This window comes from Bison bison, unplaced genomic scaffold (assembly GCF_000754665.1).
Source record: "Bison bison bison isolate TAMUID 2011002044 unplaced genomic scaffold, Bison_UMD1.0 scf7180017864460, whole genome shotgun sequence".
Classification (NCBI taxonomy): Eukaryota; Metazoa; Chordata; class Mammalia; order Artiodactyla; family Bovidae; genus Bison; species Bison bison.
In genome coordinates, this window is record NW_011495022.1 from 3,620,151 (window position 1) to 3,641,832 (window position 21,682).

Consider the following 21,682-nt stretch of genomic DNA (forward strand, 5'->3'; position numbering starts at 1 on the left):
GCCCCTCTGCCCAAGACCTCCGAGGGCGCGAGCCGCGGCGCTGTTACCCTGCTGAGGGTTCTCCTAGGCAGAGTGATCAATCAGTCCAGCCTTGCGATCGCCCTTAGGTCACTTGGCGAAAATGCCCAGCTCCCAGGGTGGGGGCAGGCGGAGGTCACCAAGCGCCCAGCGCACTCGGTTTCCCCGACGTACGGCGATCGAACCCTGCCCTGCGCGCTGCCTCGCCCGGAGGGAAAGGTTCGGGCTCGTAGAACTCTTGAGTCGGCCCCTAGCAATACCCCGGCAAGGGCGGGCGGGGCGGTGGACTCTCAAGTCCGACGCGGCTTCGCTCCCCTCCTCCCCACAGCTCCCCGCGGCTTCTCGATCCCGGCGCTGTGTCTCCCGATGGCGCACGCCGCGAGCGTGGTCCCGGCGCCGTGACAGTGGCCGGTTGGCTGTCACGGCGGCCCTCAGTGGGCCCTTTCCTGCTTTGTAGCGTGCAAACCTTGCCGCGCCGAGGCCAAGGGACAAGTTGGAGCTGTTGATCTGTTGCGCAATTGTTATTTTCCCCAGGGCGGCTTTGTCTTTGGATTTAGCGTTTCGGAATTACAATTCCAAAATGTTTAAGGCAGGATATTCTGTTCTCTGCTGTCAAGGGTAAGAATTTCGAGTGTAGATTAGCATTTCTGTTGTTTTTAGGCTGTTACTAAATTTTGTGCTTTCATACATTGTTTCTCTTTTGCGTGCTTTGCCTCAGTTGCTTTCCTAGTATGTTACTTCTTTTGAGAGGGCAGAGGGTGGGACAGCTGTGTCTCATAAAGCTTTGCTAACAAGTTCTGTAAATGTCGCAAATGTGGAAACAAGTTTCTGTATATATTTTGTAGGGACTTTTTAAAGGAGTAGATAATTTCCAATTTGTGTGTGTGAATGCGTTCTTTGGAAAAATATTTAGTTCAAGGAAATGTGTAACCTAATAGGAACGGTAAATATATTTAAGCTCTTAAACATCAAGCTGTAGACTAATCCTGAAGTAAGGTTTTGAGTTATTGACAATGTACTGATTGTGCCTTTTTTCCCCTTGAAGCTGTTTGTCTTGAACTTTCCCCCAGTAATGAATAAGATTGTATTCCTTCCTCCCCACGATATGAAGAAGTAAATTGTGCTTTCCGATTTAGCTGCTGTTCAATCCCTATAGCCATTTCTTTAATAATCTGTATGACCAAAGGATATATGATGCTAATAGACTTTAGTTTTCCTAGATTCAGGAATGTAGCCTAGAGTGTTATATTACTGAAGTTTTATTTCTTTCTTAACTATATAATTTAACATTCTGTATGCAAAGGTGGGTAAAACATCTTCACTGCTCTTTCTTTTAAATGTGAACTTTCCAGTTATGTTTGTTAAGGTAACTCCCTTTCCACCCTTTGTAATCAGACCTCAGCTTGCATATGTGAAGACTATAAAAGAAAATGGAATAAAAGAGTTAATGTCATGTCTGTAACTAAGATTCATATTACATCTTTGTAGTCCAGGAAGATTTGGACAGAGTCATAAGTGGATTCTAACCTTTTGTCAAAGAAACACCAGGTGCGAGGTGGTACAGGGGTGAAAGTTCTCCCCCCTTTGTGCAGAGGAGGTGTTGATGAAGAGCAGTAGCGTTTTACATTCTGAATTTCCATTAGCTTCTGGAAGGAATCATCCATTACCATTTTCAAAGCTGTCTTGGAGAAAGTATTTTTGCATATGAGGAATGAAGTTGATCTTGGACTAGATAAGGTAACTTTTAAAGAAAAATAGGGCATCCCTCTCATCTCCAGAAGGTTGAGCAAAGAACAACTTGACTTTTTAGATATTTGGAAAAAAACCTCTTGAGAGATTGTGAAAGATCGTAGGAGGATAAAAATGTAACTGAGTCTTTCTGCATTAAAAGTAGCTTGGGTCATTTTGGACTCTTTCTTGTCAACTTGGGTTTTTATAAACAGTGCTGGGAGGGGAAACCCCAAAATCTGACTTTCTTTAGGATAACCGGGAAGAATTGAAAGCCAAATACATTATTTGTCTTTATTTTTATTCAGGACGAATTATACTTACAGAGCTGCATGAGAAAAAAAAAGCCTCTGTGGGCTAGGAGCACTTATTTTCCCCCTGGGAATTTCCTCTCTACTGGTGGAACACATTTAAAGGGGGTTTTGTGTAAATAATATTTCTTCTTTGATTTTTCCTTCATCTGGGGTTAACGCGTCAGTGCAAATTCTCAGATTCAGGAGGAGTTTGGCACTAAGATAATCGTAGATGAGTTATTGGACACTTGTGTGCCAGGCAGTATGATAATTGCTTCACATGTATAATTTCACAGTCACCCTGTAGGAAATACTGTCTCCAGTTTCTAGGTGAGGAAAGAGGCATAAAGCAGTCAGGGGCCTGGGTCCTGCTTAAAGTGACTCAACTATTGAGTGGCAGAGGTGGGATTCAAACCCTGGTAGAAGGACTCCACTTCCGAAGTGGACCAAGACTAGTTAACTTTAAACAGAAGGAAACTCTTACGCTTGAAAAAATGGACAAATCGAGAAAAACTACAAGAAGGACAGGTAGGAATTTAAAAGAGTAATCTTTGCACCTTTTCCAGTTACCAAGAAATTTAATAACTGTTTGTGAGGGGTGAGGTCAACCTTGAATACAGTGAAAGTAAATACAACCAGTCATTGGACCTATCGCATGGGAAACTTTTAAGGAAGACTAAGAGGCCTCCCGGGGTTTGATTTAGAGAGGCAGGACCATTTCTTAATTTAATAATAGTTTTTAAAATTTCTGATATTTCAGCAGTATCTGAGATTCTGCCTTACATTTTTCAGGGACTGTTTTTCAAATCTCTTAGCTCCTGGTGACTTTAATTTTATTTGCCTTGTTAGTTGGTACATTCTCCTGTTCCATTGGCTCTTTTTATCTGGAAATAGTGGTCAAAAATAAGTTTGGTAATGAAGATGTTTGGTAGTGAATATGGTGAAGAGTGGGACAGACAGGGTTAATCCTGGTTGAAGGAAAGTGGAGAGAATGGGGAGAATTTGAGTTGAACACAACTAGTGGAAACCTGTTGGTTCAAATTAAACACTCATCTCCTGTTGCGGCATTTCTGAATTGAAGCAGGCATAAGGGCTCAAATTGAAGCCTTCTTGGGGTTTTGTGACTAGTACATTTCAAAATTAAATATTTCTTAGTCCTTATCTTTAAACAGATTGTTCTCAGAATTATTATTGTCTTGTTTGTGTTTGTTAAGGATACTGCAGGGTTTTTAGGATTCCGTGGATAATTTGCCTAAAAATTAATCTGACAACTCCCAGCACATTTAAAAGCCTGGCCCAGCCACTTCTGAAAGTTTGCTGGACTCTGTTGCTGCACAGCAGGGTTGTCGTTCTTTAGTTGCTAAGTTGTGTCCGACTTTGCGACCCCATGGACTGTAGCCCCGTGGAGTCCTCTCTCCATGGGATTTCCCAGGCAAGAATACTGAACTGGGTTGCCATTTCCTTCTGCAGGGGATCTTCTTGAGTCAGGGATCGAACCCCTGTCTCTTGCATGGCAGGCACATTCTTTCCCACTGAGCCACCGGGGAAGCCCAGATAGCAGGGTGTAGGAGGATAAATGTACTAAAGGCGATATTCAACCAGCTTCCTTCACCAATGGCTATATGTTTAAGTTTACTGTAGAATGGAGAATAGAGTTTATATTCTGATAATAAGATATCTGTGAGTTTTAAAAATGTAATTACCAGCTGCTTTTAAATATGCTCTAACAAACATTTATTAAAAGGGCTCTAAGATACAGACCAAGGCATCTTTCATTGATAATGGTATGTTTTCTGGAAATGAGAGCAAAAAATACATTCAAGTGTATAACATTCCCAAAAAGTATTAGAAAAATACAAGTGTTCTTATACTAACTTTGCTCGCCAAGACAAAGATTGCTAAACAAAATCCTATCTTGCCTAAAGTTGGAGTTTTCTCTGTGTCAGCCCCTGCCACAGTAAACACTTTTTAACTATTACTATAAAGAATTTTAGGAACACTGAGGATTGGAAGCACTTTTTTAAAAATTGGAGTATAATTGCCTTACAGTATTGTGTTAGTTTCTGCTGAACAACAGTGCGAAGCGGCTATAAGTATACGTATGTCCCCTCCCTCTGGGACCTCCCTCCCATCTCACCCCTAGGTCATCACAGAGCACCAGGCTGAGCTTCCTGGCATATGTCCTGGCATATAACACCTTCAGAGCCTTATACAATCTTTCTCTGCGCGTGAGCATCTAAGTTTATTTGGCCCAAACTGCGGTAGAAGTGAAGACAAAGCCAGGACATAAGAGATACTTAGAGTACCAAATCCATCCTTCAAAGACCTTGTTGATTATTGAAAGTCACTGTCATTCATCAGCAGCCTGTATTTTGCTTTTGCTGTTGTTATTGTCGTTTGGGTGTTTCGGAGCTCTGGATGGCTTGCGGGGATCTTCCCTGACCAGAGATTGAACCCAGGCCAGCAGCGAAAGCCCTGAATCCTAACCACTTGGGCCCCCAGGGAATTCCCAACAGCCTGTATCCTGAAGGATTAAAAAAAATGCCCTGGCAGCGTTAATCAGTCATTCTTTTTCTCACAAACTTGGATAATTGAGACTCCCAGCCCTGTGACATCGACAGCATACTGATGAGATCCAGCCTCTCCGTTGCTTTTCTTCAAATCAGAGAAGAATAATCGGGTAAGAAAAGAAAACTGTCAGATGATTTTGGCTTTGAAGCCTTCTTCCAAACTTAAGAGTTTATTTTCTGCATTAGGCAGTTCTCAATCACTTTTTAAAATCTCCGATACCTGTCTTATACATGTATCTGTTCTTAACAGTTCGATTATAAGTTCCTTGAGAGCTGGGCAGAGAATTTATTTTGTCTGTTCTTTAAATAGATTTAGGAGATGTAAGCCCCATACAGCCCACCCATTTAAAGTGGGCAGTTAGGTGACCGAGTGTATTCAGAGTGTACCATCATCAGCACAGTCAGTTTTAGAACATTTTCATCACTCCAGGGAGAAACCCCAGACCCATTAGCAGCCACCCTCCATTTCCCTTCAGCTCTCTTAGTTCCTAGTAACCACTCATTATACTCTTATCTCTATGGATTTGTCTCCTGGATATTTCATATAAATGGAATCATAGCCTGGGTGGTTCTGTGTGGCTGGCTTCTTTAACTTAACATGTTTACATAGTTTGACCATATTGTATCATATATCAGGACTTTGTACATTTGATTGCTGAATACTATTCCATTATATGGATACACTACATATTATTTGTCCCCTCCTCAGTTCATGGCCATTTGGGTTGTTTCTACTTGATATATATATTTGCTCCTGATAGCAGTGGTTCTTAAAATGTGCTATATGTTAGAGTCGCCACCCATATTTCAAATACTGATGCCCAGGCCACATGTCTCGTTAAATTAAAATCTCTGTGGGTGGAGCATCAGTATCTTTTTCAAACCTCTGAAGGAATTCCATCATGCAAGTAGATTGAGAACCAGTGTTCTGGAGGAGTTGGCACGGTGCTTGGTACCCGTGGAAGGTATGTCTGTAGGGATTTAGAAAATCTGGTTAGGATGTTGCTTAATTCATGAAAGGAAGTGTTTTTATGTTTGATCACTGACCTTCACAGCCTTGAGATTAATAACCTACATCTGAGAACTGTGTTTAAGGCACCTGGTGAATGTTTGAAATTCAGTAAATATAACTTGCGCTCTGTAATCCCTCATGGAGATTTGGGTGATGATTTTAGTAGAATTCCTCTGTTTGGTCAGGAGTGTGGTGACTGATAACCTGCAGTGTAGATTATTTGGGAGTCATGTAGAGAAGGCAGTGAGGACCAGTGTGAGGCACTGGGGAGGATGGAGAGCCTGGAAGCTGGGGTGCGATACTGCCTCCCCCCACGAAGCTCCAAGCTCTGCATCCCTGGGCCTCCTTATCTTCCTCCAGTAAAAAACAAAACCTTCGATCTGGGACTCCCCTGGCAGTCCAGAGGCAAGGGCTCCAAGCTCCCAGTGCAGGGGCCTGGGCTTAGTCCTCGGTCAGGGAGCTAGAGCTCACCTGCCACAACTAAGAACCTGCGTGCTACAGCTAGAAGATTTCTCTGTTTCAGAACTAAGACCCAGCGTGGCCCAATAAATATTTAAAAACAAAAACTGCAATCTACAAGGCCACTTTTAGCAACTCAGCTTTTTGATTCTCTGTATATGCTTCGTAAAGTCAACTTTATATTCTGACCCCCGTGGCTACCATTTGTACTTACCTGGGTGGTTTCTGGTTTACACATTTGGAAACCAGGGCTAACTTCTGAATTGTTTGCGAGTTTGTGTGTGTGTGTGTGTTGTGCATCACACTGGAGGGTATGGTTCAGGACCTTCTGGAACTGTCTCAGCCCTGCCTTGAGGCAGCGTGGGAACAGGCCCAGCAGGGAGTGGGTGCTCCAAGCCGGCACCCATTTCTTTCAGTCTTTAGGCTCCTCTTTTGTGCGGCCCAGATCCAGTCTTTCCCGAGCCATCACCCACTGGAGGGGTACATTTAGTCTTCCTTTGAGAGCTGTCTGCTTTTCTAACTCTAGTCATCAGTAGTTTGAAATTCTTTTAATATGTCCCTCCTATTATTGCTTTAAGATTTAAAAAGCAGTACTGTTCTTTCATTTATTTTGTGCTGAATGATATACATATGTGTTTAAAGTATTGATACCTTAAAACAGAAGAATTTTGGTGTTAACACACAGGCTGTATGCAGTGCAGACTTGTATTTCAGTGAGTGATCCTTCCTATTAAATGCCCTTTCCGCCCTTTGCAGGACAGAGCCGATGTCCGGGGCGGGTAGTGCCACCCCACCCTCGTGTTTGTGTGGGAGGCACGGGCACTGTTGAGCGTGTATGGAGCGGCCTGCTGATAAACAGTATAGACGTTTGCTTTACTTCAGATTTGCCGGCCTTTTGTCTGCTCGGCTTCAGCACAGAATTGTAGTATCACCCCTGGAGGCAGAGCCCAGCCTATCCCCAGGGAATTCTGGATTGCAGAATTCCTGCAGAACCGCAGGGAGCAAGGGTAGATCCGGTTCTGTGGCCTCCTGTGAACAGAATAGGAAGAGGTGTGTCCCAGTGTCGGAGGGTCAGCTTAAGAACATGAGCGTTTTGCTGCTTGGTTTTACAGTCCTAGAGCAAGGGAGTCTTGCTACTGTGGCTAGAGAGTATTGAAGAACCCTGAATGTTTTTGACCTAGCCCTCCCAAAATTATTTTAATCATTACAATCCTGGTAATGAAAACCACCAAAAATGAAAACTGTCATTTTTTTTCTTGCACTAGGAAAAACTGTCAGTTTTTGAAGACATCATTTTTTCTTGGGGCTTCTCAGTGAGACATGATTAAAATGTCCATTGAGAAACCAACTCCAGAGGACAAGAGCCGGGGCAGTGAATTTCGTGCTAGCCGGGCTCCTCTCCCACCCCCAGCTCCTGTGTTCTTCCTCCTTTGGCTCCCAAGCTGAGACCAGGCCGAGAGTAAGAACCAAACTGTGGGATCAGGTTCTTTCTTTTCCTGCAGAGACAAAGGTTCACCATGTGCTAGAAACTTCTTTACCAGGCTGCATGTTTGGGAGGATCCTTAGGGCAGTGGGGATTCCAGGTTACTTTTCACTTGGAAAAAAAGTTCTGGAAGTAAAGGGGAGAGGTTGGGAGGAAAATTGGTTTAAAAGATTCCTTGTAATGAACCCAGGAGGGATACGCCTCTTTGGTCTCTTCGGTAGCTCTTTGATTTGCTCCTCAGCGTGCACCTCGTGCTTGGGTCCCTCACGTGAGAAAAGGGGAAGCATTTGGGGTATTTACTTGTGCTGTTTACGCTCACTGTCTTTAGTTCTTTAAACCACCCTGTTGAGGTAGGTTTGTTGTTACTGAGAAAATTCTTTGGAGATGCTAAGCAGCAGTCCAGAGCTTGGTTTAAGAACTAGAAAGCACAAGTATTTCAAGCAGAAGGATTTTATATAAGAAATTAATTATATAGGTGAGCCGAGAAACCAGCCAGCCAGCCTCAGGAAGCCACCTGCCAGTCCTGGGGCTGGAGGGGCAGAGAGAACAGGCGGAATTCAAGGAGCTGGGACCATGGAGAGAGGGGCTCTGCCTCCCATCCTCAGCCTCTTTCCCTCTCCCAGAGTCTTGGTGGATTGTAGCTGGGAAGGGAGCCCGGGGACGGAGCAGGGGCAGGATGGGGAAGGGATCCGGAAAGTGTTAGTCGGTCAGTCATGTCCTACTCTTTGTGACCCCATGGATCCGTAGCCCAGCAGGCTCTTCTGTCCATGGAATTCTCCAGGCAAGAATACTGGAGTGGGTTGCCATTAGGCAAATGACCAAAGCAATCACATAGCTGGTAAGAACTGGAGCCAGGATGGGAGCATTCTTTGCCATCAAAGTCCTTGGACTTCTCTCCAAATCATCTAGTGCTTTGCCTTTGGGGCACTTGTCATACCTGCTTAGGGGCAAGTGGCATGGGCATCCCATAGACCGCAGTGCCTTCTGTATTCTGACTTCCACAGCGCATTTGTGCTGTGTATTCCTTCTGGTGAGTGGAGCGCACCACGTGTGACCACAGAGCAACTCAAAAAAATGGAATGTTAGGAACTCCTCTCAAGAGCACACAGATGGAGGCTGCAGTCGGGGAGTTCCCAGACTCGACAAGCATCCCACCATTGCTGTTTCTGTGCCCCTCCCGCCACGAGGTGCCTCCAAGATGCCACAGCGGGATTGATTATATATACAAGTTTTTGGTGTTGCTGAAAGACTTGGGCCTCTGGGTCTTGAACTTGGGGGGAGGAGGTTCAGAAAAGAGGGAAAGTATCTAAGAGCAGAGGGAACCTCGCATCTCTTGCTTTGCTTGGGATAAATGAAGCCTTTTCTCCCCAGAGAGATGTGGGTGGATGTGGTCCCCTTTCCTCTGCCCCGTGGGACTCTGGCCCGCAGGGCGTGGCGCTTGCCCTGTGCTGGGGCTTCCAGAGTTCACTTGATAACCACACGTTGTGCCTCCAAGCTGCAGTGACGGTGTGGGTGCTGGCCAGGATGATAATGGAGACTCAGGGGACAGTCTTTCACCCTTCAAGTGACAATGCACTTGCAACGTTGTCAAGAGAACCCGCCTTTAGATGTTTGAAGACATCGGAATATAGGCAACTGGCAATTTCAGGAGGAAGAAAAGGAGAAAAAAAATGAACGTTTACTGAACAGCTGTTAGTACTGTACTAGGGCCTGGTCACGGTCTCTCTTACCTGGTCTTGACGATAAATCTGTGTCGATGGCGGCTATTAACCCCTTTTTTACAGACAAGGAAACCTATTCAGAGAGGTAAGGGAACTTGTCCAAAGCCATGCTACTCTGTCTGGCAGGACAGGGATTTAGCAAGTGTAATCACTGCCGTCCCTCCTTTCTTTCTTTCCTCCCGTGTCTCATGATTCTGGGTGTTTTGTTAGGTGCTAAAGCATGAGGGGCTGCTTAACAAAGATTCATTAGTTTGTTCTCAGGAAACCTCAGGATATTCCTTGTTCTTTGCAGGGAGGCCCACTGCCTCCTCAGATGGCAGGCTGTTCGCATCTCCTTTTCTGAGCTGGAAGGGGTTAGAGAGAATGCAGAAAGTGATGAAAGTTCTAGAAACCAGAGGGACCAAGTATATTTGATTTACTCAGTGTCTGTACCAGCTCCTTTAAAACAGAACAGTTTTATTTGAGCCATTGATGGTTAGCACTGCTATTTACCCTTTCTCCAGCCCATGGCTGCAGGGGACTGGTCCTAAAAGATAAGCTAAACGTTTTTAAAAATTTCAAGGTGACATTAAAGGTCATATGCCATCTCTCTGGGTCTTGACTGTCTTTTCTGCCCAGTACTTTCTGAAGTAGTTTGGGAAGATAGTAAAGGAAGCTATAGAACAGCTGAAGAGGTTGAGCTATTGTGGTGATAGACTGATGGTTTAGAAACAAAGTCTAGAATAGGGAAGGAGGCAGGGTTGCCCACTTTCTTATCCTTTTCCTGACCATCAGCTTGAGGGAAAACAGCTTAGTGTCCTCTAAGAAAATACACTTAATCTGCATTTATATTGAATTAATTGTTATATTATCCAAGTTAGAAAATTCCTTAATGCATATTGGAGAATACTTTTGTATCTGTTCTCTCAAAATCAGTTTTATTGTTAACTTAAAGGAATGTGTTTTTCAGATTCTTGAGGCATAATATTTTTGTTTTTAATCAAGTACCCAAAGAATAATTTGAAGTTGATTTTTCTGCGACTAGTAGCTGTGGTCATAGAGATGTTAAATATGAAACCTTTGTTAAGTAATTCTTTAACCCCAGACACCTTAGATACACAATGAAAATGCTGAATTCTAAGCCTAACTCTAACTTACTCATTCCACAAATATGTATTAGGTGGTAACACGCCCTAGGGAACTTTCAGGGCATGAGGTTGTTGTAATCTTCCAAGATAATGCAGCAAATATATTGTCCTCCTTGGAGGACATTTGCTTCCCAAACTGCCCCTCCTCCTCATTAATCAGTCCCTTTGTTCTTTGTACACCTGGATTTTAGGGCAGGGGATGTTTCAGTACTTAATGAGTTATAAATTAATCTCAATCTCTCCTGATTCAGGTATGACCTCCTGTAGGGTAGGGATTGTGTCACAGTCATTTTTGTAGCTGGTGGCTGGCACCATGCCCGGGGCTTATTTAATAGTAGTTGCTCAGCAAATGTGAGACCATGTCTGTTACTGCCCTCTCGGAACTTGGTGTTTTTAATCTGTGGTAGATGAAAGGACAGAGGAGAAAATGTCGCTTCCAACTGAGATGCTCAGAGAGAACATCCTGGAGGAGGTAGCGGTATATCTAGTTTGTTTTTTGTTCTTTTTTTTAGCCGGTAAGATTTGTTTTGGTTCAAACTGCAGTTGGAAGCCGGGGGAAGCATGCAGGAGTGAGCCGGCCTGCGTCAGTGTGTTGGGCAGTAGGGCTACAAAGGTGAACGGGCTGGAGGGGGCCTTCGGTGCCCAAGTGTGGTGTTTCAAATGTATATGAGGCATCTGGAAATCACCGGAGGCTTTGGATAGGGTAAGACACATGAGCTGGATGTGGACAGGGAGTTTATTATGGCCTCTGCTGGGGCAGGTTAGGGGCGGAGAAATGCTGATGCCTTGACATCAGCCCAGTACTAAGGATCTGTAATTAATACTCCAGTTTGTGCCTCCTTTGTTAGCCTTTTAAGGAGAAATTTGTTAAACCGCCCCCCGCCCCCATTTTAAAGGAGGGAGTAGAGTTTTCTCTTAACATTAGCTCCATCATGAAACCATCTGTGCTCAAGTGTGCACACCCTGCAGTTCCTGGGTTTTAACAGAAACTCATCGCCAACGTATCCATCACTCCCCTGATGAAAGGAGAGGAAGGAGTCAGAAGTTGCCGAGTTGCCTTTAGGATGGATTGTTTTCTTCCCTGGTGACACAGAGGGGAGTTTCTCTCTTCTTGCCCTTTCCCACGATCCACTTGCTCTCACCATCTTCATTCAGAGGGAAGAGCGTCATCCTTGCCTTCCAGCCCTAGGGATTAGCAGTATTCACCCAAGAATGAAAACACAGACAATATCCTGTCTTTTCTTTTCCATGGGCTTTGCTTCTGTGCCCCCCTGAGCTAAGAGAGGTGGGCATCTTGCAATGTTGGCGAAGGCAGCTTCAGTTTCTGGGGCTATTCCACCACCAGCCAGGTGCTGTGTGCTTTCACATACTAATTTTGTCCTGTGGACTCCTTACTCCACCCTGTGAGGTACGGAGCCTTATCCCTGATTTGTAGGGAGAGAACCAGGGTCCAGAGAGCTTGAGCGATAGTACAGTGGGATTGCCTCAGTTTCATCATCATTACATGTGGACGAACCTATGTACAGTGTAGAATTAAGTAAGACTTGACCTGGGCATGAGATCTGGCACACAGGATACACACAGCAGCTCTGAGGATTGTTATCAAAAGTGTACACCTTCATCGGGGATGTTTGAGTGTATGGGATCTGAGATTTCCTTGGCCCAACTTGAAAAAAATATCCCTCCCTGAATCCACGCCCCTTGTCATTCTTTGCTGTAAGCGTCTCATTCCCCTATGGCTTGTCCTGGTCTCGCGTCAGGGCCTGATTGTTGCAGAGACAGAAGACCAGTCCGTGGCATGGCCTTACGCGTGCCCTGGGACACAGAGGGGCACACGCTGCCCTGTCTCCTCGGTGGGGCCCTCTAGCCTGTCCGTCAGATGTCCTGCTTATGTGGACTGATAAGCCATCTCTGTGAACTTCATTGCAGGTTGTAGAACTTCTTACCCTGGGGTTCTGAGCCTAGAAATGGAGCAGTGTCCAAAGGCAAGTTGTACAAACAGAAAGAGTTGGTGGGTAGGAGTGCAGAAGTGGAAGGTTAAACCCAGCTGTGGGGCTTCCTGGTGGCTCAGTGGTAAAGAATCCCACTGTAATCCAGGAGGCTGGGGTTTGATCCCTGGATCAGGAAGATCCCCTGGAAGAGGGCGTGGCAACACACTCCAGTATTCTTGCCTGGAAAATCCCACTGACAGAGGAGCCTGGCAGGCTATAGACCAGAGGGTCACAAAGAGTCAGACACCACTTGGCAACTGAACAACAAAACCCAGCTGTGAACTGAGCCGACCCCTGTGGCCTTGCCCTCTTCCCAGCCCCAACCCATCTTTAAGTCTTCAAAGATTAAAATACATCTTTTGTAGTAACTGCTGCCAAGTAACTCTTTAAAAAGGTGAAATGGTAAAGGGAAACACCTTCCCATGAGGGAGATAACATGGCTGAAAACTTCTGCACCTACTGCCCTTCGTTGTTGCTATGTGATTTGTAATCTTTTTTATGATACTTTTTATCGTAAATAAAAGCTTATTTGTGATATGTAAATAAGTTTGGAGCTCACCTTCTATTTTTCATATAGTGATTAGACCCAGAAGCCTCAAAATTACATGCTTCTTAGGTTCATTTGGGCTTCCCTGATGGTTCAGCGGGTAAAGAAACCGCCTGCCAAGCAGGAGACATGGGTTCGATCCCTGGGTCAGGAAGATCCCCTGGAGGAGAAAATGAAAACCCACTCCAGTATTCTCGCCTGGGAAGTTGCATCCCATGGACAGGAGCCTGGTGGGCTACAGTCTAAAGGGTCTCAATCTGACTCCACTGAGCGGCTGAGCCCCGCCCGTGTTCACTTGACCCGTGCAGCAGCAGTTGACTGTACTGGGAGCATTACTGCTTCACCCCTGACATGTCCCCTGTATTTTTAAGGGGCACTCACATACCTTTTCCCCACATGGAAAAGTTCTGTGAGGACAGGTGTTAGTCTGGGTTTTCTTAGAGCTCCCTGTACAGTTCGGCCCGGCACAATGGCTGTGTGCGGCCTCCTTGAAGAGGCCTTGGGTATGCTGAGTAAGGGCCTCTGTTCTGTGAGTGATCCTGTAGCACAAACGGGGGTGGATCTCGCTGTGACGAGTTCTTAGAGGTGGGTCTTCAGGCAAGTTCACTTAACCTCTCCATGCTTCAGTTTCCTTGCCCCAAAAGGAGATGATAATAATACCACCTTCCTTGCCAATTGGTTTGAGTACAAGTGAGCTCATGGAGATGAGTGCTTGGAAAGTACCGAACACATAGAAAGTGCACGATAAATGCACTTACTGTTATTGGATTGTGTCACACTTGCCTTTGCCTAGCTTTATTATACTGACACTGTGATCTTTCCTTCTCAAATCCTAATGTGAAGGCTCACTAGGTCACCGATGTCCTTACGTATTTATTTAGCAAGTTAACTGTAAAGATTTAAGGTTAAAGACTCCTGTACTGATTTTAAGAGAATGAAATGGGACATATGTACTAATTATCATTTCCTTTTTAAGAGGCCCAAATTACTGCCTGGCCGTTGACAACAACAGTGGGTTTTGTGCATGTTCAAATGTGTACGTTGGAAGCAGTTGAAATGGAATTTCCAAACTCAGGACTAATTCATATCCTTGGCTGGAACAGATAGTGTTGCTGGCCAAAATCTTGGCTTTCTTTGTCCACTAAAGCCGATTAAAAAGTACGGAGAGAGAGTTCAGAGGAAATGGAAAGGTGGCTTTAATTCTCAGCCAGCAGAGAGGGGCACACAGTAGGTTCATGCCCCAAGAACTGTGCCCTCTCCGTGAGGAGTCCAGGGCCTTGTATAAGATGAGGCCTCGCAGTCAGGAGTCGGTGATGAGTAACAAAGGTGTATGACTTGTCAAATGGTCAGGCTGGCGTCAGTAACCCAGTAATTGAGTCTGGCAGTTCAGTGGCTCTGCCTTCTTTCTGATACGTAACTGCTAGGGGAAGGGTGTTCCAAGGGTAAACACCAGATGCAGGATGTATTTAGCATATAGAGTCAAAGGAAAATAGGTGCGGAAGTGTAGCTCCTGCAAAGTTAGGGGGAGGGAAAGCAAGCTTAGTTACAGACATGTAGAGTTAGGAGCAGTTCAAACAAAACTAGAGATGAGCAGGCCTGCCCACTGGTCTCTATTATCTTCTTTGCTCTCTGGGAAAGGGAAATTAAAAAACTAATTCCTTTTTTCCCCCTCTTTTACAAGGCAACAAACCCCTCATTTCTACCCATTCTTCCGGATGACCTTTGCAGTAATCTGGTAATCATGTGGCCTCTGGACCATAACGTTGCTCTTTAATCTCAAGGTGATCCATGTAGTATTATGAGCTCTGTTAGTAACTCACAGATTTGCTCTCTCAGATCGTTGAAGTAGCTTTTTGCAAACAATGGTTAGCAATATAAATACTACCTAGCATCCTTTGGAAGGGTTACTGTTCCCATTGTATTCTCAGAAAATAATCTGCAGTACAGAGGAGTCTGGCTCATTAGAATTCGCCCTAAGAAATGTGGAGGGCCTGCCCCGTAGGTGCCACTTGCTACTGGTCACTTTTGAGCACTTGAAATGGGACTCGTGTAACTGAGGGTGTGCATTTTTTAATTTTAATGAATTATGATTTAAAATTTTAAATAGAAGTAGGATAAGATATTTTTCTGTTGAATAAAACTATTTTGGTGGGACCACATTTCATGGGATCCTGTCATTTGATCTTTGTTACGTTCATTGAGTGCTTTGTCACTGCTCATTAATAATGTACATTTTTTGGTTACAAAGTAAAATGATGTTTTGATATATTGGGTGAAATAAATAATATTGTTTAAATCAAATTAACTTTTTTCATTTTTTGTAAGGCTACTAAAATCGTATTGGGCTTCCCTGGTGACTCAGACAGTAAAGAATCCTCCTGCAGTTTAGGAAACCTGGGTTTGATCCTGGGTTGGGAAGATCCCCTGGAGAAGGGAATGGTAACCCACTCCAGTATTCTTGCCTGGAGAATTTCATGGAAGAGGCACCTCATGAGCTCTAGGCCACAGGGTCGCAGAGTCCGACGTGACTGAGTGACTAACACTTTCCCTTTTCTCTAAAATTGTTTAAATCACACGTATGGCTTGCATTAGATGTATACTGGAAAGTACTGCCTTAGAGCATCTATTACAAGTTGCTGAAATTAGCTTGTTCTAAAGTTCAAAAGTAGGTTCCAGGCTTATATTTTTGACTTCATGGAATCAGAGGTGTTTAGGTGAAGGACTCTTTGGACTCACCTAACCCAACCCTGTCCTTCTGCAGATGGAGAAACTGAGGTTCAAAGTTACCGTAGCATGGCACGCCTTGACCGTGAATGGGTGTGGAACCTAATGTGCTTTACAGCCTATTCCTTTGCGTCCTGGGCTTCCTTGGCGTTGGAAGCATGATGGGCGTCAGAGCTGCAAAGAACTTCCACCAGTTCCAGATAGAAGGATTTTAAAAGCAATTATTTTAGGCAATGAGAGAATTTTTGTATTGTATCTCCCGTGGACAGGATGATCGATTCCATCTTTGACACATACATTTTTGTTGGGCAGTATAATGATACATCCATGGGGAATAGTAGTAATAAGGTACAAATAATTCCTACACTTTGTGCAAGCACTTACTTTGGAAAACTCCATACATCTGGCTTTCATATTTTCATTTAAGGAGTTCTTTTCCCAAAACGAGAGATTTTAAACCAGACCCACAGCTTTTGTCCTTGAGAAAAAGACTGAGAGCTTGACTTCATGTGTTCATTATTTAGGTAAGTAGCCTGAGATCATTGGTAAAAGTTTAGGCCCGTTTTATGGTATTGTTTGCTTATTGGTAAAACTGACTTAAGAAGAAGCCACCAACAACTAAAATGAACAGCCTGAGAGCAAACCAGAATTTTTTGTCTCTTTTGAGGAACCGAGGAGGAAAGGGAGGCATGAGTCACTAAATGGTGATTTAATTTATAGGTCTGTCCATCCGGTTTTGAGAGGGCTGCTTCCGCTATAGACGCAGTTGACAAGTCAGATGACCTTTGGTATTTAACCCTTCTGAACCTATTTCTTCATCTCGCTAATCTTCACACAGAGTAGTGTGAGGATTAATTGACACGGTCATGCAAGTGAAAGTGGTTTGTGCTCTGAAAGCATTACACATGGAAGAGCTGCTGTCTTGAAGGGCTTCCTTTCTCCAAGAAGATGTAGAACTATTTCTGGGGTCACCCTCGGTCTTGGTGAGCCCTTGGACGAGTCAGTCAAGTTTGGAATGTGCATTCAGTGGGCCCATGGCCTTGACCCCATGATTTGGGACTTCTCAGGCTTCCACGTTAATTTAAAGCACTTCTTGCTCTTGGTAGCAGAGATGCTCTGCCTGAAGTCAGGGTTAGAACTGGAAGCCCTTTAGTCCTATTGTGTTGAGTATGGGCATAGTTTTTAGATACCACGGAGGATTTAGAGATTAGGAGTAGGGAAAGGAAAGTTCTCTGCAGAAAAATGCAGGGCAGACTTTGGTCAGATGACAAGGTTCTGTAGGCCAGGGTTCTATTTGGTTGCAGGATCAAATGCCACACAACAGTTGTGTACACCTCTGTTTTCAAAGTAATTCCTAGCATTTCAGAAATTTAAGGACTAGAAATTGCAATTGGAAAGTCTAGTTTGAAATCTAATTTCTGTGAGTTGACCAGATGACCCTTCCTGGGTTCAGCTCAGTCAGATGGGACCTAGTGTCAGCTACCCATTTAGTATCTCTGGGCTTTGGGATACTCATTTATTAACTTGGTGTCTGGTCTGTGTTCCGCAAGATCACTGTCTTCTCTTCTTAGTTACTTGTGTGTTCAGTGTAATTTAATAGCCAACTTAGACACTTCCCTAGACAGAATACCTTTTCCTGGCCTTCAAAGAGCTAGTAGATATAGTCAGCCTGCTTGGACTTGCTTTCTCTTTTACAGCTGATACTCCACTTAAAGTTATTGCAGAATATTGCTGGTACTGCTGGTGCTGTGCACGGTGTCTTTGTATCTTATTTACTTTACACCACTCGTAGTTTGTACCTCTTACTCCTCTTCCCCTTCTTGCCCCTCCTTTCCAACCCTCTTTTCACTGGAAACCATTAGTTTGTTCCCTGTATCTGTGTTTTGTTATATTCAGTTGTATGTTTTATTTTTTTCGAGTTCATATAGAGGTGAAAACAGAATTTGTCTTCCTCTACTTGACGTATTTCACCAAGCATAATACCTTCCAGGTCCATCCATGTTGTTGCAAATGGCAGGATTTTCTCGTTTTTTGGCTGAGTGGTGTTCCGTTGTGTATACTGACAGCGTCTCTTCTGCGTCCATTCATCTCCTCGTGGACCATCAGTTGCTTCCATGTCTTGGCTGTTGTAAACAATGCTGTGGTGGGCACGGGTGCATATCTTTCTTTTCAAATTATTTCGAATGGTTTTTGTTTCCTTCAGATGTATACCCAGCTGTGGAATTGCTGGATCATATGGTAGTTCCATTTGTATTTGACTTGTTTTTTTCTTGGGAATTGACCTTGTCTGGTAGAAGGACTGAGGTTGCCAGTTTTGCTTGTTTCACCTGTCAGGACTCCCTAACCTCTACCTGTGTGTACTGTGGCCTTTATGTTTCTTGCCCCTGCAGATTGTTTTACCAGCTCCAAAGGCACCAGCCAAGGTTCCCTTGGCTGGACATAGACTGGTGATTAAAGAAATGTTTGCTGGACAACTATGTACAGTACATTCTCTTTAGTCTCAATTTTATGGTCTTAATTTAAAAATACTGAGAGGGCTGATTTTGAAATGAGTCTGAAATTAATATAGGAGACCTTATATCAACAATTACTATGTATTTATTGGATGAGTACCATGTGCCAATGTGCTGCAAGGTGTGAAGGACACATGATTGGGGAAAAAGAGTGGGGAAAATGGGCATTTCTCATTGTATAATAAATTAAAATGTATATATTCCTTGATCAGCAGTTCTGAGTATCTCATAGGTAATCCTTACACATTGTTGAAATGATTTATGCACAAAGATAGCCATTGTAGCATCATTTGCCCTAGCAAAAGATTAGGAATAATTTAAAAGCCCAATGAGGGACTGATTAATTAGATTAAGTGTGGAATGTTATGATTATATCCTACTTGTGTGTGTGTCTGTGAAATGTGTCAGTCCCTCAGTCGTGTCCAACTCTTTGCAACCCATGGACTGTAGCCCACCAGGCTCCTTTATCTATGGAGTTCTCCAGGCAAGAATACTGAAGTGGGTAGCCATCCCCTTCTCCAGGAGATCGTCCCAACCCAGGGATCGAACCTAGGTCTCCTTCATTGCGGGCAAATTCTTTACCACTAGCACCACCTGGGAAATATGTGCCTGTGGGTGTGTATTTAATAGAGTATCTTCCTAAGGACACAAAAAACTGATGCCAATGGTTGCCTTGGGCAAAGGTAACTGGGAGATTACTTTTGTAGCTTTTAAATGTATCCTGTATACAGATGCCATCTATCAAAAAAGACATTGTCATGCCCTGAAGGAGTCTGCAGTTTAGTTGGGCCATTGTAACAAAGCCCAGATAAGATATACAGAGAAAGTACTGGGGGTGAATATTGGCTTTATGGGAAGATTGGTTTAAATGCTAACCTCTGCTTGTGCAGTTGACTAGATTTGCCTAGTTGTCAGGACTGGCGGGTCTGAGCATCAGTGAGCTGGCTTTCAGCCTTAGCATCCCACCGGGCAGAGGGCACGGGGATGAAGCAGTTTGCAGCCTTTGTCCTGCGGTGGTGGGAAGTGCCCACAGGCTGGACATCAGATCTGGATTGGGGTTCTGGCTCTGCCACTTGCCAACTTGGGGCAGGGATGCTAGAGACCCAGAGCCTAATTGTGCTCATCCATAGATGAAGATAAGCCACCTCCCTCATGCTGTGCTGTGACCACTCCTGCAAACCATGAAGTGTTTTGCAAACACCAGTGGAGATAGAAGCTGCAAGGAATCTGCTGACTGGCAAGCTGGGACCAGAGGTACAAATTTAAAAATTAGAGCGAAGTGAAAATGTATGTTTTCCTCCCCTCTGCCAAATAACTGGGCAGGAGTCATAAAATTAGATGTTAAATTAGAAAAGTAGACCCACTAAATTAGAATAGTAGTTTTGGAATCCTTGACCTTTGATCTCGGGACAGTCATTTCACCCTTTAGACCAGTTTTCCTGTTTGAAAATGAAAGGGGCGGTGTGCGTCCTCTGGGCCCCTCCAGTCCCCACGTCCCGTGACAGTGTGGCATTAGCAGTAATTCCCATCTCATCTGAGATGAGTCATACTGACTGAAAGGTCCACATGCGAGGAGGAAGTCTCTGAGAATTTTCCTTGTGCTGAAGAATCTGAGCTTCTGGGGAGAAACTGGGGGTGGGGGCAGGATTGCTGCCACGAAGAGGGGAGACCAGAAAGGCAGGGCGAGTGGAGATGGGTTGTCTTCCCCACCTCCAAAGCCTCCTTTGATTTCCAGTATTCATACAGACTAGACGTTTGGAAAACCCCAGCTTACCCCTTGCTTAAGTGGGTGGGACGTCCATGTGCTGTGGCCGGTGAGCTTTGTGGCTCCTCTGTGAGGTCTCTGCAGTTTGGTTACGCTTCCTCTGTGCTGTCTTGGCCGCTACATGCTTTTCTCCTCATGTCTCGAAACTGAGATCAGAGACTGTCCTCTGTTGACCTCTGTGTCCCCAGCACCTAGCATAGTTCCAGGTCCCTGAGAGGTGAGCTGTGTGTTTGTATTCGATGGATTGCTGGATTAATGATCCATTTATGTATGCTAATCTTATTAATCTTGACTACCACCTTTATTATAACTATCACCATTCTGGTAAAGTGACATTTTAGCCATTAGTAGCTTATTTTGAGAAATATTTCATACTGAATAAAGTTAACACTAAAAAATAATTAAACAGACCCCCCCTGCCCTTTGTAATGTTGTTTTAACAGGATGTACCAAAAAAAGGTAAGTATTGTAGATAGCCTCTGTACATTCCAGTATATGCGTATCTAAGATTCATCGCTGTCCCTTCCACAGGCACGCAGGTCTTGAGCTGGCAGCAAGAAACAGGAGGCCTGAATCACTGGCCCACTTCTTACCTTTTAAAGCTACCTGTAAGCAGTTAAACCTGAAAAGGAGCTTTAAGATTAAAATAAATAATTTGTTTACAAATGCAGAATCCAAAGAGGGTGAAGGATTATTAAGGGGGTTTAGAAGTGGCAGGAGTAGCTAAGAGTTCCAGGGGTTCAAGCATGCTGGGGCACTGCCCTCCCTCATGGGGGCGGGGGGCAGGGGCAGGAGACTGAGCAAGCAGGGCTGTTTGACCCCAAGGTGGGTGATGACCTGGTTAGTTCACATTCGGTTAATGTCAGTGTGTGTTGAGTGAAGTTAGAGAGTTAGAGCCAGTGCTTCTGCAGGTTCTGTTGGTAAGAAAGGGTGTGTATGTTTTCCTATAGAATCATTCTAGTAGTGATAACAGACCTATTCACAAAGTTACTTTTATGTGTAGAGTGCACCATCCAGAGCTGAATACCTTCATGGCTTGTTCAAAAATGGAGGTGAAAAAAATGGGTCCTGAAATTTGCTCATCAGACAAAGCCACTCAACATAGTGACTTACCCTTGGATAAGCCATTTGAGGCCCAACAGCTGCTGCTGCTGCTAAGTCACTTCAGTCGTGTCCGACTCTGTGCGACCCCATAGACGGCAGCTCACGAGGCTCCCCCATCCCTGGGATTCTCCAGGCAAGAACACTGGAGTGGGCTGCCATTTCCTTCTCTAATGCATGAAAGTGAAAAGGGAAAGTGAAGTCGCTCAGGCGTGTCCGACTCTTGGCAACCCCATGGACTGCAGCCTACCAGGCTCCTCTGCCCATGGGATTTTCCAGACAAGAGTACTGGAGTGGGGTGCCATTGCCTTCTACGGAGGCCCAACAGCAGCGTCCTGCAAAAATACTACAAACGAGCAGAAATTAACTCTGCTGGCATCCAGGTATGAAATTTCCCATGGAAAAATCAGATTCACTTTTGAAATCAGTAGCAGTGGGATCACCTGCTGTTTTGGAAAGTAACTGTCCTTTCTGGTTTCTTTTTGGCCAAACACATATATGCCTCTTAGGAAAATAAACAGTCCAAATTCTTACTCTGTTCACTTTCAGGCTTCGCTTTATCTTTGCATCATGCTTTGCAGTGTACAGACAAGTGTAATAGATGAAAGTTCCAGTAAACTGGCTGGATCA

The 21,682-nt window shown here is 44.4% G+C and overlaps 1 protein-coding gene across 8 annotated transcripts in view; it reads left to right on the top strand.

Annotated features, from left to right (window-relative positions):
* NFE2L2 (nuclear factor, erythroid 2-like 2) overlaps positions 1–21,682 on the top strand; it is a 176,874-nt gene that overhangs the window by 144,951 nt on the left and 10,241 nt on the right. Inside the window, exons 1-2 of one of the 8 annotated variants that reach the window (XM_010859779.1) lie at positions 244–636; positions 19,317–19,440. The exons of 3 other annotated variants lie outside the window; for them this stretch is intronic. The gene's annotated coding sequence lies outside the window, so the exon portion shown is untranslated. 4 more of the 8 variants (XM_010859782.1, XM_010859775.1, XM_010859781.1 and 1 more) reach the window with 4 other exon arrangements.